Genomic DNA, 16,781 nt, shown 5'->3' with positions numbered 1-16,781 from the left:
GTTTTAATTAGAAATTGACATTTCTAAGCCTTTGGCTGCCAAGCAACAAGCATCTAGAAAATTATCTCAGTTGTGATATGTAGGTACCCAGTGTCCATGCTCACTGCTGTATTTAAAGCCTCAGAAAGGGCCACCACGCCATTCATGGCACAGGCGCTCATCGGTGGTTAAGTCAGCAATTAAGCTAGATGGAAACCAAGGCAGAGTGGCTGACCCAGGACCCTGTCATCCCCCAGCACTGCTGGAGGAGAAGAGACTGAATGTAAAATGATGTAGGAATGAAATTTGGTGTCAGAGTCAGTAGAATGCTCTGAAACTGCAGTCTGATCCCTGGCTGAATGCAGCCCTGGCTACTCTCTGTGGGTCAGACCCAGGACTTCCCACAGCCTGAGGACTTGGCCCCTTGTTCAGTGGGCAAAGGGGAGCGTGCAGTCACAGCCCAGAGCCCGTGCGAACAAAATGCAGCAGGAGGCAGGGAGCAGAGAGACGCTTGCGCAGCTCTGCAGGCACTGCCATACACCCTCCCTGGCCTCATCTTACAGAACAAGCAGCTTCCTCCTTATCTTTCCTTTCTGGAAGAGATTCTTGCCTCGAATTAGCCGACTGACTCACTACAGTCTTCGCAAAACAGTGTTTTGTCCTTTCTTGCTTGCAGCACCTCCCCTAGAGCTCTTCAGCCAGGCTGGCAGCAGAGGAGAGCAGCAAGAGACAGTCTCTAGGTGCAAAACCCTGCAAAGCTTTGGCACCTCTGGGCCATCCTGCAGGTCGGAGGTGCTGATGGATACAGCACGCTCCCCCCTGCGCAGGTACAAGCCTTTGGTCTGGCAGGAGAAGGGGCTGTAGCTGCAGTTGCTCAGCAGCCGCCGGGTGAAGCTGCTCCCCTGCTCAGCAGATGCAGAACCGCCCGTCGGCTGTGGTCAGAGTGTGGCAGCAAGATCAGCTCCTGAGTAATGGGAGGAAGGTTGAAGCTGCCTTTATTCATTTCCCTCTTCCTTTCCTGGTATAGACTCATTTTTCATAGAATATTACCCAGAGCTTTGCAGGTACTAAACATACCAGTATCTCTCGAGGAGCAGCTGGACAGCATCGTAAGCTGTTTCCTAGTGCCCGAGCCATGGTCTCCTGCAGTAAAAACATGCAGACGGTCACACTGGAGCAGACTGATGGCCTGGCTGGTCTAACACTGTACGTCCAACAGTGGCTCATGGCAAACGCTCCCAAGGAAGTCATTACGCACTTAATGCAGCTAACTGTGCAGCCCTGGCCAGCAGCTCTTGGTCTGTAGCAGGAGGTCTGCTGTCCCTTGCTTGCTTCCCTGTCTGGTCTCTTCTCCATAAGTGCCTAAGCTTCTTTCTGAATCTTACTAAGCTTTTCCCTTCAGTTTTATCCCATTACTCCTCAGCCTTCCTCCCTGGCATCCCTTCAGATAACTAGATATGGCCTTATACTCTCAGCCCTACTGTGCTCATTACCGGGCTCATCATGTATTGAATTGAATTTGGTGCATTGCAAATATGAGAGTGAGAGTCTGGCTGAGGTTAGTCCACTTATTTCACCCTTTGGGTATTCAGTTCTTGGTGTGCCCTCTTTTGCATGCTCTCTGATGTCAGGCACGGGATACTTTTTATTTCAAGATATCATCAACTATAGGTCATACTTCTTGTCTATGTGGAACATGTCTCTCCCCAGATGTGCTGATGGTCTCCAGCTTGTTCTGGCAGGGTAAGGAGGAATTTTATGACAAAGGATAGCAGGACCATTCCTCCTTGGTGAAACAGGCTTTGTAAGAGCTGCCACCCAAGATTGAGGCAGGGGCAGAGGGAGACTTTTTCAGTGAGCAGGGCACAGGGAGCACGGGAAGATTGGGGCCGAGGTTTTTGAGCATGTGGCTAAGTTAACAGGCTGTTACTCACCAGTGTTTGATATCAGCAAGGAGCAAAGAGGAGAAGAGTTGACTTCTGAGTGATTCATTGATAGAAGATCACAGCAAACCAGGCCTGCCCTCTGCCTGCTGGGAGGTGCTGAGGTCTGTACAGCGCTGTGCACACACCTCTCATCTTTTACAGCCCACTGCAGATTTTCTGGCCTTTCACCCCTCGGTGGTCTCCAGAGGTATCTGCAGCACCCTGAATGTGCAGGGGGTTGTAGGATCTCACTGGAAGAGCCACATCAGCTCAGAGCTTTGTGAGCTTGGGGGATGCCAATCCATCCTGTGCTCAGTCCCACCATGTGTCTGACGGCACTGGGGTCTGGACTCTGCACATGAACGGCTGCTTCCCTGCAGTGCCTTCACCTTGGTTCACCGCGTCTCCTCCTTATTCCTCCATCTCCTAAGTCAGTCATGGTTGTTTGTCTCAGGGTCCTATAGACTCAACAGCCCCAACATTGCTTTGTGCATGCTTAGCACTGCATCCATCACTCTACACTGCCACCTCACTTACTGCTTCTCCTCTGACCTCCCTCTCCATAGCTTGTCCTCCAGTCCCTCCCCAGCTTTGCTTGCTCCCCATGCAGAGCCAAATTGGGTCATTTCTCCTGTTGGCAGTAAATGTTTGGTCCAGTATGACTGAAATGTTCAGTGGCGTCTTTGACAAATCATGTCACCGGTGGAGACCGAAGCAATCCAGTGCCAGAGGAATTGTTTCTGCTTAACAGCGGAGAGTTGCAAACTACGTTCAGAGATTGTCCTGTGGGCTGCAAAGCCATTCACTAGCTAAACTTCCAGGCAGATAAAATTTGAAATAGAAGGGCCTTTGTGTGACTAGGGTGACTGTTGTTTTCACACACTCCAAGTGGCCATTGCTCATACAGTGCCACAGTGCAAGTCCCAAATTCAAGACAACTCCTCGACTCAAAACAGTTCCTTTTGGATTTGGTTCTGCTTTTTTCTCCCTAAATGACTCTGTTCCTCTCAGGGAATTGACCTCCCACACAGTGTTCTGCCACTGTCTTCATGAGGGATGTAAGAGATCCTGACTTGTCAACCCTCATCCTCTTCTGCTGCTCTGTAGAGACAAATCTCCCCTGCCACCTCAGTGGGACTCTTCTGGATCCCTCTGTTTCTCCTGGAAACCCCACCCCTCCATCCCATGGGGACAGACCCCTGACATCCTCCCTCTGCTCTGCTCTGCTCTCTCCCGAACTTGTGCTATGGCCCCTCAGGTTTGCAGCACAAGTATCTCTAACCCTGGATGAATCCCCTCAGATTGCTGCCCCATCTCCCCCAGCCCTTCCCCTCCTCCACCTCCACACTCACACTGACTCTGCCTTCTGTCCCACTTGCTCAGCACAGAGCCTGTGTCCAGGTTTCTCATGATGGTTTCAAAGCTATGCTCAATCTTCATCTTTGATCTTTCTCCTGGTCTCCACGCAGTCAGCCACACTGGTTTAGAAAGCTGGTCCTTTTGAGCTTCTCTGATGTCCTTCCCTGGTTTTCTGCCTGCCTTTCTCATCTCTGCTTCTCTGCCTCTTCCGTATGCCCACGTCCCTCTTCTGCTGGATGCCCACAGCATCCTGTCCTTCAGCCCTTTCTGTTCTCCTTTCACACATTATCTCTGGGTAATCTCCACCACCCACTAACTCCAACCGCTATCTCTATGGTGACTCTCAGATCTACCGTGCTGTGCCAGACTTGTCTCTTTCTTTCCAAAAAAATCAGCCAGCCTGGCTGACATTTCCTGGTGGGGGTCTAGCCCATCAGCCCAATCTCAACACAGTGAGAGGAGAGTTCATCATCTCTCACCAAAGCCTTTCCCCATCTCTCCCAAGCAGACAAGGCCTCTGTGCTCCACTGCTTTGCACCCTCGTCCCAGCTACACCTGTGTCCCACATATTCTCTCCATACGCTGCTTCCAGATGAAGCCTTTCATATTAATTCCTCCAGCTAATGTACTTGTTTGGGCTCAAGTATGTTGCCATTTGATTACTGCTACTCTCTTTTCTCTGGCCTAACAGCAGCCATGTTAACTCATCACACTGGTCCCTGGAAGGATTATTTCCTCTTTGCCTTGACTATCTCACCTCTTCCTATGCCCCCTTGATGTTCCCTCCTTTATCACCAGGAATGGGAGCCATTTGTCTTCACTTGGAAAAGCCTCTACAGCTGCCTGTGGCTTTTCTGCTAGTGTCCAAGTCCCCTCTTGACTCTTGTACACCTGAGAAATGAGGGTTTGGGCTGGTTTGCAGATAAACCTCCCCAGTTGCCCTTCATTCCCAATATCCCTCCTTATCCCACCATCTTATTCCTCCACATGAGTTTTGCTGGGTTGCTAACTAAAAACACAACAGGGGAGCATGCCAGCCTGCCGGGGCTGCTCTCCATCCCCCTGGGCACTGCACCTGGCTGTAGACTTCCTAGGACACCGAGTTGCTTTTCTAAGGAGCACACATACACCTTGGTAAAATTAGCAATAAATATAATTTTTTATGCCTTCATCTTCACTTCCTCTCAGACAGTTGGGGCTGGCATAAGGCTCGGGAGGGCTGCAGAATAGGCAGGATGATGGAAAAGGCATTGCCCCACAAAGCCAAAGGATTCAAGACTGACTGGTCCTGCCACTGGGATCTGGAAGCTTTCTTGCCTTTGACAGATGAAATGCAGCAGCATGGTGCCTTTCCAAGTAAGCCATTCACTCAACTTCTGCTCTCTTTTGTCCCCACACCTCCGGGCCCTAGTCTCCATCATTGACAAATAAACTGCCTGGTTTCAATTTGAGAAGGAAACCCATTTTGAAGCTGATAAGCATATAGAGAGCGATTTTGGCAGCATGCGGGTAGCCCTCATTGCCTTGCAGAGGGAGCCAAGGCACCCTTGAAACTTGGGAGAGGAAAATGCCTGGGTTGAGAAAGAGTGTAGAGGGTGCAGAGAGCACTGTGGGGCTCGTTGTTCCTCTCTACTTGGTCATTTCCCCTTAGGGATGAACTGAATGGTCAATTCTGTATTCAAGGCTGTGAAGGCAGCTGCACTTTTGCTGAATCTGCTACAGGAAGGAAAAAAAAAATCTGTATATTTCCATTTTCCTTAGAGAATGAAGCCTCTTCCCCAGAAAGCCAAGCCATCCATTTGCAAAAGCATAGGGCAAAGTGATGAGAAAATAACCATGATAGCTGCTCATAGCATCTTGTACTCATCCCTCAGGCTCTGAAGCCTTGAGGTAGGGAAACGGCGGTGCACAGTGGCTGCGGCATTAGTTTTTAGAAATGACCACTGCTTGGCTCTCTGACCACCTCACTTTCTCATGGGGCAACCTTGGTCAGGCCTCCCAAAGCAGCAAGGTCCGTGAATTAGCAATGAACCACCTCTGAAACCTCAGAGACCTGAATTGCCTGAGGCTGGGCCGTGAATCCGTGGCAGGTGGAAGTCCAAGAGCTCTTGCTCAACATCCTGCATGGACCCATCTGCTCAATATCCTTAAAAGCTCTTCCTTGTCCTGTGCACACCTCGAAGGGGCATGTGAAGACAGGGGCTGTTCTCCTAGGCAGGTTCTTCAGCCCTCCCCAGGAGAGGACAACAGGGGTCAGGCAGGCTGGGCAGGGGGAATACCTTCCACCCAATTAGGAGCAAAGCTTCCTAAGAAGATCAGAGAAGGGTGAAGAGCAAGCACACTCCAACCCATGGCAAGCTGGTGCCTAGGAAGAGACCCATGCAACAGAGTGGCTAAAATCCACAGGCAAAAGAGGAGAAGTGAACAGTTGAGCCTAATTTGCGCAAGGTTGTAAATGAAAATCACTGTGGCAGATGGTCAGTGGATTATTTTCCAAAGGGTTAAGCAAGACCCAGATTAGGAAAAGCTGAGAAATTTTGATGTGGTGTGCAGGACATTATCCTGGGGCTCCGGTCACGTGGACCCCAGTGCCTTTTGAGGGGGTCCTGGCTGTGCTGGGGGGGGTGGAGGAAACCCGTCTGAGGATGGCAAAGCGGGTGGGCTGCAAGGGCAGGTGTGGGGCCAAGCGCACAGGCTTTGCGCACTCGATCGGCATCATGGGCAAAAGGTGTCCCCCGAGCTTTACGTGCCTTTAAAGCCAAGCTCCTGGCTGGGGTGGCTGGTGACCCCCCCGGCTGGTGTCAGCCCTGACTCAGCGGAGGAGGACATTTAGGTTTTGCAGGGGGGCCCTGACACCACTCTGGCCCTGCACGGGGCTGTGCCCACCGCCCGCACCCCCCCCCCCAAGCTTTTGCTTGCCCTCACCGCCCTCGCAGCATCCCCGGGTGCCCTGCTGGGTGCTGTGCCGGGCTGGATGGAGGGTGCCGTGCCGGCCCCGCTCCGCTCCCTGCCCTGATTTACTTGTGGCAATCCCAGAGTCTTCTCCAGATCCAGCTCTGGTTTTGGGGGCAGCCATCTCCCTCTCCCTCTCTCTCTTTCCTCTTCCCTCCTTCTGCTCTCCTTCCTCCTCCTCTCCCTCCCTCCTCTCCGCACTGTACTCTCCGGGGGCTCTGGGTACCGCTGCAGCATCACTAGCCACCTCCATCCAGGAGGCTGGGAGCGCGGGGCGGAAGGGGAGGGCTGCGGGGGACAAGCTGAATGAATGGGCATCGCCTCGGTGCTGCTGGAGCCTCCGCATAGGGGCGAGGCGGCCGGACCGCGCCGCGGGCAGGGGGGCAGCGGCGGCCGGCCAGCGGCCGGGGCCGGGGCCGGGGCTGGGCCGGGCCGGGGCGAGCCGAGCCGGGCCCCCCGCCGAGCCCGCCGCCGCCGGGGCGCTGCGAGGAGCGGGCGCTGCCCCGCCGCGGGACCGCCGCGGATCGAGGTGAGCGGGCGGGCCGCGGGGGCGCGGGGGGGGCTGCGGCGGGGCCGGCCCGACGGGGCGGGCTGCGGGGCTGCGGGGCTGCGGGGGGGGGGGGGGGGCGCCGCGGCGGCCGGGCCGACGCAGAGGGGAGAAACGGGAACGGGGCGGGGGGCGCAGCCCCGGGGGCGAAGTGGGGGGGGCGGTGTGGAGCCGGGCCGGGCCGGACGGTGCGGGGCTGGGATGGACGGTGCGGGAGAACGGCTCGATAGTGCTGGGGCCGGGCTCGGGGACGCTGGGGCCGGACTGGACGGCGCGGAGCTGGGCTGGATGGTGCGGGGCTGGGCTGGATGGTGCTGGGGCCGGGCACCGAGGAGTTAAGTGGCTGCGGAGCAATCGCGTGGGGGGGGTGTGTGTGTGTGAGATCCAGCACCCACGGGGGGGGGCGTGGCCCGTCACACCCCACGGGTGTTTGTGCGCAGGGCGAGCACAGGGCCGTGGGAGGCCGAGGTGTGCAGGTGCTGGGTGCAGCGTGCCGGGGCTCCATGGCTGCGCAGGCTGGGTGCGAGAGCCACAGCACAGCCCGTCCCCACCGCCGTCTCTCTGGGAGCCACACGGCGCTGATGTGCGTGTGCAAGAACCCTCGGCTGAGTGTGCGGGGGGGGGGGGGGGGGATCCACTGCGGAGCCTGTGTGTGCGTTGCCGCCTGGGTGTGAGATCCACAACACGCCTGTCCGTGTTAGGGATGCGGAGCTGAGCGTGTCCCCGTTTCTGCGTGCGTGCCAACCGCATTGAGCCTGTGTGTGGGAGCAACCCCAGCCTGAGCGTGCGTGTGTGTGCGTTCTGGTGCATGCGTGTGCGCTGCTCCGGGTGTGCGTGGCGCGTGCACGCGTGTGTATCGGTAGGTGATGTGTGCCTACGTGTGTGCCATCTGCGGGGGGAGGTGTTTGTGTGTGTGTGTTGGGGGCTGTGGGTGTGTGCCAGGGAACACACAAGAGTGATGGAGGGAGCAGGCACGTGTGGGGGAAGTGCGGAGGTGCGTGGAGACTGTAAGCACCCGTGTGCCAGGGCAGGGGGATGGTGACCCGTGGGAGCGCCTGGCCCCAGCCTGGCTCCTGGCATCTCCGAGGGCGAGGGGCTGCCGGCTGCCCCGGCCCGCCACCGAGTGTCACCCCCGGTCTCAGCGGGCAGCCCTGGCCATGTGCGTCCCGTGGAGGGGGAAGGCAGAGCTCAGCCCCCCCTTCCCTCGGGCCCTGACTGTCCCCCTCTCCTTTCCCGGGGACATGTGCCGTGCCGCGCGTGCCGTGCCCGCCAGCAGAGCTGGCAGCCTGAACCTCACCCCCCGCTGCCTGCCGGGTTTTGGCGGTGTAAAGGTGCTCCTGCTTTGCACCGGCTCACACAAAGCCAGAGGGCAATGGAGCCGCCTGGCAGCATGCGGCAGCGCCTGGCTGTGCCCTCCGTTCCCGTCGATGCGGCTGGTGGGCAGGCTCCTTGTGTGTCCCTCCAGCTGTAGCAGTGGCATGGATCAGCCCCGAGGTGGTGGTCGGGTCATTACACTCGTCTTAGACTTTTGGAGGGGCTGACAAGTGTCCCCCCACATGCTAGTCCGCCCCCAGGAGAGAGATGCCATAGAACAAACTCTCGTACAGGCCTTTGCCGTGACGCAGTTAGGAAGCCCCGGTCCAGGATGAGGCCCAGGCAGGAGCAGGATTTAGAGCCTCCTCACCATCATTTCGATTGGAGCGTGGCACCAACTTGCCTTTGAGGATCCGAGCATTGGTGACCTTCTTGACACTGTGCCACCACCCTGGCGTAGGGCTGGCACCTGCTGCAGCATGAGCAGACGTGTCCGTGCAGATGCGCGGGGGCTGGCAGCCCGCAGGACCTGGGCATCTTGGAGCGCTTCCTGCAAAATGGACTCTCGGAGCCTTGCGAATCCGCCTCCAACTGCTTCTCCTCTGAGGAAGCACGAAGCAGAGCCAGCCCAGAGGCTTCCTGCAGGAAGCTAACGCCTGGTCGGAGCTGCCGCTCCTGCTCCTGAGACATGGGGCTGCTTCTCACGCCAGTGGGAAAATAGGGCTTTTCCAAATCTGGGCTCGGTAGCTGGTGTGTGCAAGGCCAGTTCTGATCTCCGCAGCAGCTCAGCTCCCTCGCTCCTCTTGGTGTACATGATGTACCGGTACAGTTTGAAGCACGGCTGCAAGTGGTGAAGGAATAGAGCAGCTCGAGGGAAATGTGCCACTCCGCAGCAGGAGACTTTGCACCTTCTTACACCTCCACGGCAGTCCAATGGTGCCGGGCTGAATTTTACCCTGGGAACATAAATATCTGACAAGCCAGAAAAAAATGTAAATCAAATAAACATCAGTAGTAATTGGAGACCCGTTTTGAAATTGGTTTGATACCTGCATGCCTCTCAGGCAAGCTTTTCTCATGTTAACCATTGTGCATCTTTGCATAAAAAATGAGGCTTTATTTTCAGTCTGGGTAATAGCAGCGCAGCATGGGGAGAGATGAACACGCTGCGTCCCCTCTAATCTGTCCACAATCAGGCTTCTCCCAAGCACTGAGCCGCTGCTGCCGTCGTCAGAGATGAATAGTCCTGGATCCAGATGGCAGCTTGCTTTCCTCGGTGCCCACATCATCCCTTCGCCATCCACAGAGGAGGGGAGCGACCTGCGAAAAAGTGTCCCTGGGAGGACACCTGTGCCACGGCAGCCACTTGCATCCCCGGTTTTGCTGCCCGTGGCTCCAGCCGAAGTCGTCAGCTTGTGCTTAGCGGCGTCAGCCACAGGCGAGGCAGCACCTGGTTGCCAGAAGCTGTGCTGACTTCCGATTTGCTTTTGGACGGGGTTCAAGGTGCTGATTTTGAGCTTGGAGCTCAGCATGCTTTTTCTTCTCACTGTCTTCCAGCCTGGATCCGTGGCACCTGGGGCTGAAGCCGCAGCTGGCCGAGCGCTCTGGCCAGCCATGCCTGGGGCTGGAGGCAACGGGCAGCCCCTTGCTGCAGCTCTGCAGCCCTGGGCAGCTTCTTTGTCCTCCTGGACCGTGGTGAGGTGTGCTGAGTCACCCTGGGTCGGGCTGAGACACCACCCACCCTCCGCAGGAGCAGGCTGTGGTTGAAGAGAGGACTCTGGTCCGGCTTACAGAAAGCAACAGGGCTTCAGGCAGATCGAAGGCCATAGCTGGGATGACCAGAGGGGGTTGTCTTGAACAAGGAGTCTGCTTGATTATTCTTCATTTGGGGGGGTGTTTTTAGGTGTATGCAGAATAAATGGAAGCGAAGATTCAGCTCCTCTGCTTGGGGATGTGCGGGAAGCCCTCGGCACCAGCCGTTGTTTGAGGTGCTGTGTCTTGCCGAAAGCTGGCTACGTGATGGCAAAGCTTTGTTGAAATGACACTTGGAAATTTGCACCAACCACTCGCAGCTTGGACTCAGTGTGTCCTGCTGTCTGTGGCATAAAAATGATGAAGCTTTCCACAAGATATCTGTATTTCACACTTCCTATCTGCTTACACATCTTGTTTGGGAGCCTAGCTGGGTTCCTCTGTGGGTAGTGTCTTTGGCTACAAGAACCATGCAGCTATTAGCAGAGTTTCCAGTGGGCTCCTTGTGTGACCTTGTGTTACTGTTTTGAGTGTGCAAGAGAAAGGGAGTCCTGAGCCCCTTCTTGCTTGCAGAGACATTGCAGAGGGAAAGTTCCCCTGAGGCTGCACCCCAACATGCCAGCTCTGGTTCTGCTCAGGCAGGCTCTCACGGATGTCAGCCTTTCCCAGTTGGATGGTGGGTTTGGACCATGGGCTGTCAGGAAAATTACCTTTCCTGAGAACTTTCCCTGAATGAGGCCTGGCTTGCTGCAGCTCTTTGCAAAGCTTTCCAGCTGCCTGAGGGAAGCGCTGTACAACGTCTAGGAGCTTTTACAGCCATCATGGTGGTTTTATGCCCCCTGGGGATGGGCAGCAGGGTTGTGACAAACAGCCACAAACCTACACTCTGCTGGCTGCAGGATGGTTTAGATGTCCCCTGGGGCTCCTGCGTTCCCCAGGGAGCGTGGGACCCTTCTGCACATCCCTTTGGTGACTCTCACACTGAGGGACCCTGTTCCCTCAGGCCTCCAGCAGCTGCCTTTGGGTTTGGTGGCCCCATCTATCTCCTGTGCTGCCCATAGACCTGTTGGGGAGGATTTGGAGGAGCTCTCTCTGCAGGAGGGACCCTGGAGCTTTGAAGAATGGTGTTGACACTTGCAGGTGGGCAGAGGTCTGGCCCTTGAGCAGGGAAGGTGGGTGTCAGCTCGGTGTGTGCATAGAATACGTACAAGGCAGGAGCGTTAAAACTACTCAGCACTGGCTTAACTCTGTGCTCAGGAGGAGCTGTATGAGACCCATGACAAGTGTCATGAAAGTCCCCTTACATCAAGTATTTAATATCCAAATCCCTCAGCCATTTGTCTCAATGTATCTTCGCAGGACAGGGGCCACCCACACAATTTCCCTTGCAAGATGACGAATGCATGACAGCACTGCGGCTCCAGCCATTCCCCTCGCTGTGCAGTGCTGCAATGGTGGCTGGCCGGTGCGACTAGGGGGCTGGAACCCTCTCCCTACCTCTTCGCCTCCATTTGCTGTCCCTCTCAGGTGTGGCAGAGTATTTTCTTCATCTGCGTTATCTCAGGGCCTTGGTAGAGGAGCGTGCACTGGAGGTGGGTCATTGATTTCTCACGTTTGGTGCCCAGGATGGCCCAGCTGATGGCCAGGGCTTCGCAGGGAGCAGCTTCCCCCTGTGCCGTGTGGGCTGGGAAGAACGTGCGGCTAATGTCCCCGGGATGTTTCAGGGCATCGGCTTGTGCCCTGAGGAGCCTCAGCTGCTACCTCCTCTTGTGTGAGACCCCCCTCTGCCCCATGAGGACAGAGACAGGCCGACCGTGCGTCAGGCTGGTTTGAGTCCAAAGTCCTCAGCTGCAGCCACAGGGAGACTCACAGTTTGCTTTGGAAACGTCCTCGGGGTGCTAATGCTTTCCGCCATCCTCTTACGTCTGTCCTTCCCCTGGCCCAGCTCTGTCCCCTCTGGTGTCTCCAGGGCTCACACAGCTCTTGCCCCATTCCCATCGACCGTGATTGTCTCCCAGCCCCCAGCTCTCCTCTGGGGCTGCCCTGGGACAGCCCTGCCCTAACGTGTCCATATGTCCTTCACCTCAGGGCAGGGCCTGGCAGGTGTCTGTATGTCCTTCACTTCAGGGCAGGGCCCGGCAGGTGTCCATACGTCCTTCACCTCAGGGCAGGGCCTGGCAGATGTCTGTATGTCCTTCACCTCAGGGCAGGGCCTGGCAGGTGTCCATACGTCCTTCACCTCAGGGCAGGGCCCGGCAGCTGCCGGCTCCAGTGATGGTGATGGCAGTGCCTTCTCCAGGAGGCTGCCAGGGCCAGCACCGGCATGGGCAAGGGCCATGTCCTACTGCTCCATCAGCAGAGCAGCACCCCACGAGGTATTTATAGGCTCCGTAATGCAATTCCCCTGCCAAACTATTACTGAAATAGGCTCAGTGTGTGTCATAGGAGAGAGGATTTTAATGGCACAGTTTCTTCGCTGCGGGAATGAAGTTGACACTCCCTCACCGGTTCCCTCGTCCGATTAATCCTTCCCATGGTGGAGAGGCAGGAGAAGATGGCTGCTCTGGCAGCTCAGCTGGGGGTTCATGGACTTGGACAAGTCCTTGAGATGGGTACCTCAGCCAGACGTTCATGGCCCGTGCCCGCTGGGACTTGCCACCTTGCACCCGTGCTCAGCTGGACCTAACCTGCAGGGTTAGGCTCCTGACGAGACCCTGGGCAGCACTGAGCCCGGCGAGAGCAGCGGGGACCCCAAGGACCCTCCTCCTGGGGCAGACCTGTGGAGGCATCCAGGACTTGGGGCTGGCATTGGGACCGAGCAGACACAGTTTAAGGGACAAGGTCCCTTTTCCAGCAATTTTCGTGCTCCGAATAGTAAGGTAATTTTCCGAATGATCAGAAAGGGTCGGTTTGGCATTTTCTAAATAACCCACCCTCCTTTTGTCTCAGCTGGACGCTGCTGCTGGTTTGGGAAGAGGTTGAAGTCCAGTGAATCCCCTTAGCAATGTCTCAGGGAGGCGTTTCAGCTGACTGAAATGCAAAGGATCTCTCAGCCTGTCAGTTCATGAACACTGGTGTCGTTCCCTGTCTGGTCCCTGCTTGCTGGGGGTGAAAGTCTCTGAGGTGGGAAAACCATTTCCATGCCAGGCGTAGGTTTGGGTTGTGCTTTCCAGGCAGCATGCTGGGTGTCCTGGAGGTGCACGGATGGACAGACCCACCACAGCCTGATGGCTGGTGTCCTCTCCTCCAGCTCAGCATGAGAGGGTGGTGCTTGGTGAAGGTGTGTGTGCCCTCCACGATGGGATGTGGGGCAGCAGGGCTGGGCACGAATTGTGACACCGAAGCTCCTGATGAGCTCCCAGTCATTTCCTGGGTGCGGGAGTCCTGGCCCCAGCAGGTCGGATGGGTCTGCCTGTGGGATTTGAGGCCTGAAGGACATAAGCAGAGGAGAGCAGCCCTCCCGCTGCCTGGCACAAGAGCAGTGGAGGCCAAGGTCGTGGGCTCTGAGCCACAGGGATCCATCTCCTGTGTGACATGGGGATGGGAGGCTGTTGCAGACCAGGGCTCCCTAGGTTTGGAAACGGTTGCTGCTGGGGACCCCAGGAATGATGCGAGGCTTCGGAGCTGGAGGATCAGCTGTCGTGGAGCTGCTGAGTGTGCAGCCCCTGCCCCTGCCACCCTGATGTCGCCACTTCTCGGCTTGGAGCTGCGAGGTGGGGAGGGAAGCCTTTCCCCTGCCATTGCTCCCTGGCAGCCTCCAGCGCTCCCCACATCCAAAGCAGACAGACCCGCTCCTGGGGCCTCCACATTCTCTGCCCCAGGGTGAGCCAGCAGGGGCTGGTGGCCAGGGACCAGTGGCCAGGAGGAGCACAGCGCCTGCTCCCCCCAGTTTCCCTGCAGTGCTGCCCACAAGCGCAGCATCCAGGCCCTTCCAGAGACAGCTTGGAAACTGGGAACCGACGTGCTAAAGAAAAATATCCTTCCCACACAGTCCAGCCTGTCCTCCTCCCTCCGCCAGTGCTGCTGCTGGCGAGCTGCAGGCTTAACGCTGCACCAGGGCACTGGGAGCCAGCAAAATGGTAGTACCCCACAGGATGGAGAGACCTGAGGTCCAGGGCAGGGAGTGCAGATGGAGCAGACAGCCTTGGGAAGGCTTCTCCTGTCACGCCATGGGTATCTCTCAGGACCCAGCCATCCTGCCCATGGCTCTGCAGGCCTCCCTTTGCCTCCTGCCAGCTCAGTGCTCCCTTTTGGTGGAGGTCGCTGTGGATGGGGTGCTGGTGGTGTCTGTGTGGCTCTGGAGGCAGCATCCCTGCCCTGTTCTCCTCCTGCCCACACCTCTTTGTCTTCCATCATTGCTGGCAGCCCCCTTGGGCAGGCTGCCCAGCCAGCTGGACCCCTTGTCCTTTCCACCCGCAGTTATTTTCCGGACACTCATTCCTCTCCCTCTGGTAGCTGCATATCCCGAGATCAATGCTGAGTGCTCTCCTCCTCCTCCTTGCTGTACTGTCCCTTAGGACAGACCATTCAGCTTGCTCCTCCTCCTCCTTTTCCACTTCATTAATGAGTCTCTTTGCACTAAGAAGTCGTGATAGCTGCCAGGGGACCTGGGAGGACTGTGCAGAGCAGTGGGGAGGCCACTAGCCCAGCTCCTGGGGTTTGGGATGCTGGGAGCTGGGTTTGGGATGCTGCTATGGTTGTCTCGGTGCCGGCTGAGCCCCGGCATGGGGTGTGTGGAGTGGGAGGGACGTGACAGGCAGTGGGTGTTTTGCACTTGCTCTCCTGCAGTGGCAGGAGGTAGAGAAGTCAGTTTTGGGCACTTCCCAGCTTTGCCCCATTTTTGCCACGTGTGGTGCTCCTTACCCTGCTGCAGGGCTTCTCCTTCCGGGCAGTTGTGGGCAGGGGGTGGGCAGCCCCCGGGGTGGCCTCCCAGCTCCATCCCCACAGCAAAGCTCCGTGTGGCCACTGAAGCTCCCACAAGGGCCTGCGCATCTCACAGGAGATTTCCACTGGCACTGGTGGGCTTCAGATCTGGTGGGCTGTGTGTGGGAGGGCATGCAGGTCCCGGGCAGCCTCCAGCCCCTCACCCAGCAGCTGGCCCCCTGGCTCAGTGCGTGCCGGCTGGCAGCAGAGGCATTTGTCCAGCAGCTACGTGTGGTTCAGAGCCTTACTAATGAAAACTGAACTTTCTGAGCACATTTTGTGGGCAGTGCTTTAATTTCCCAGTGTCTCAACACTCTCCAAAACCTGAGAAACTGAGATGGTTTCTTCTCGGCGGGGAGGGAAGCTCCTGTTGCCGCTCTCTCACATATGCATGTATGCACACACACATACAGAGGCTCTTCTCTCTCTCCCTTCCCACTTTCCTTCTCCAAAAGACTTCAAACGCTTTATGAAAATGTTATTTTCCTCCCAAACTGTTGCCTTTCTGCCTTGCTCTCCATGAGCAGCCTGCTAGCTTTCCCTGGGCTCTGCTCCCGAAGCGCGCGGTCGCAGCCGCTCCGCGTGTGCAATGTTAGCGACGTCCCTGTGGTGGGTGCAGCCGAGCCTGCAGAAGGGGGAGGGTGCTCAGGTGGCTGTGCTGAGGGTGCTGGGCTGTCCTGGGGGGACAAACTTCCCTTTGCTTCTCGTGGGGCTCATCTGGTCCCTCAAAGTTGCTCTAGATGCAATAAAGCAAAACCCTCCAGCGAGGTGGTGCAGTGAGGACACAGCTGCCCAGCTGTACTCTCCAGGATGCCACGGAGGTCCTGTTCCGCAGAAACACGGTGGAAGATGCCCACACCCCCGTGGCACCTGCCTCTGGCAGCTGCCCTGCCCTGGGGTGCTGGGCTCTGGTGCCAGGCAGGATCCCCGCTCCCCCTGCGCAGCGGCAGGCTCTGCTGTCTGAGTGTCCTCCAGGCACGGACGGATCCGGGGACAGGTTGGAGGTGGGCTGGAGTTGAAAAACCCTTTGTTGTCTTGTACGAAGGGGACTGACTCACTGCTCTCCCGTGCTGTCATAAGCAGATGGATGATTTAATCACCTAGCAACCAAAATAACGTCAGGTGAGGAGCGCTTCCCGAGCTGCTCTCGGCCCACAGCCCCTCCAACAGTCTGGTGGCAGGGGCCAGGCAACCCTCAGCCATTCCCCAGCCCTTGGGCTGAGCCCTCTCCTGCCAGCCCCACCAGAGCAGGATGCAGGGCTGTGCTGTCCATCACACCTGCCACCGGCAGCCCAACAGAAGGGGCTCCCAGAGCCGTGGCTGAAGTGAAGCGCACAGGAGTGAGGGGGTCCCCCGAGGCCAGGGAAAGTCAAAGGGGCATCTCCAAACATGCACAGAGGGGCTGAGTCCCTAGCACCACTTGGGCAGGTTGCTGGCTAGCTGGAGCATCCAGAGGTCCCACAGGAGGAGAGGGAGGCTGTGCCCAGGACCACCAGAGCACAGTGAAGTTTCTGGGAGGTGAACCCAGAGGACTTTGGGTGGGATCCACCAACTCCTTGGCACCCCCTCCCCGTGTGCACTGCTACGACACCACCTTTGAGTGCCCTTGGCTCCTACCCAGTCCCCTTGCCTGGCACCCTCACAGCAGGACAATAACCCTGGCACTGGTGTGTTGGTTCCAGTTCTCCCATCACGGGCAGGGAAGGTGTTTGCCTGCCCTGCCCATGCTCATAGCATAGCCCTGATGCTTTCAATCCTGTGTTGCCTGAGATGGCAATTACCTCCCGATGGCTCCAGCCACCCCAAAGGCTCTCGGCACGGGGCTACTACAGCCCTGCAGGACGGGTTCACTACAACCCACCCCACAGGTGATGAGACCTCCTGGAGCAGGGTCTGAGCTGAGAAGGAAAGCGAGTGCTGGGCTGGGAGAGGGCTGCCCCGGGCTGGCCGGCAGGACATGGAGGTGTGAGGATGCTGTCAGTCTTGGGGTGTTCATGCCAGTCACTCAGCGCTAGCTGGAGTCCCTTTGC

At 57.3% G+C, this 16,781-nt stretch overlaps 1 protein-coding gene across 4 annotated transcripts in view; it reads left to right on the top strand.

The window, feature by feature from the left end:
- Positions 1-6,528: 6,528 nt before the first annotated feature.
- Positions 6,529-16,781, top strand: part of DLGAP4 (DLG associated protein 4) — a 177,288-nt gene continuing 167,035 nt past the window's right edge. The window contains exon 1 of one of the 4 annotated variants that reach the window (XM_075768558.1): positions 6,529-6,744. The gene's annotated coding sequence lies outside the window, so the exon portion shown is untranslated. The remainder of the gene's footprint in view (positions 6,745-16,781) is intronic. The other 3 variants (XM_075768559.1, XM_075768560.1, XM_075768562.1) reach the window with 3 other exon arrangements.

Source organism: Balearica regulorum, chromosome 16, assembly GCF_011004875.1.
Source record: "Balearica regulorum gibbericeps isolate bBalReg1 chromosome 16, bBalReg1.pri, whole genome shotgun sequence".
Lineage (NCBI taxonomy): Eukaryota > Metazoa > Chordata > Aves > Gruiformes > Gruidae > Balearica > Balearica regulorum.
The sequence above is the reverse complement of the archived record's forward strand: the minus strand, read 5'-3'. Positions and strand labels throughout refer to the sequence as shown.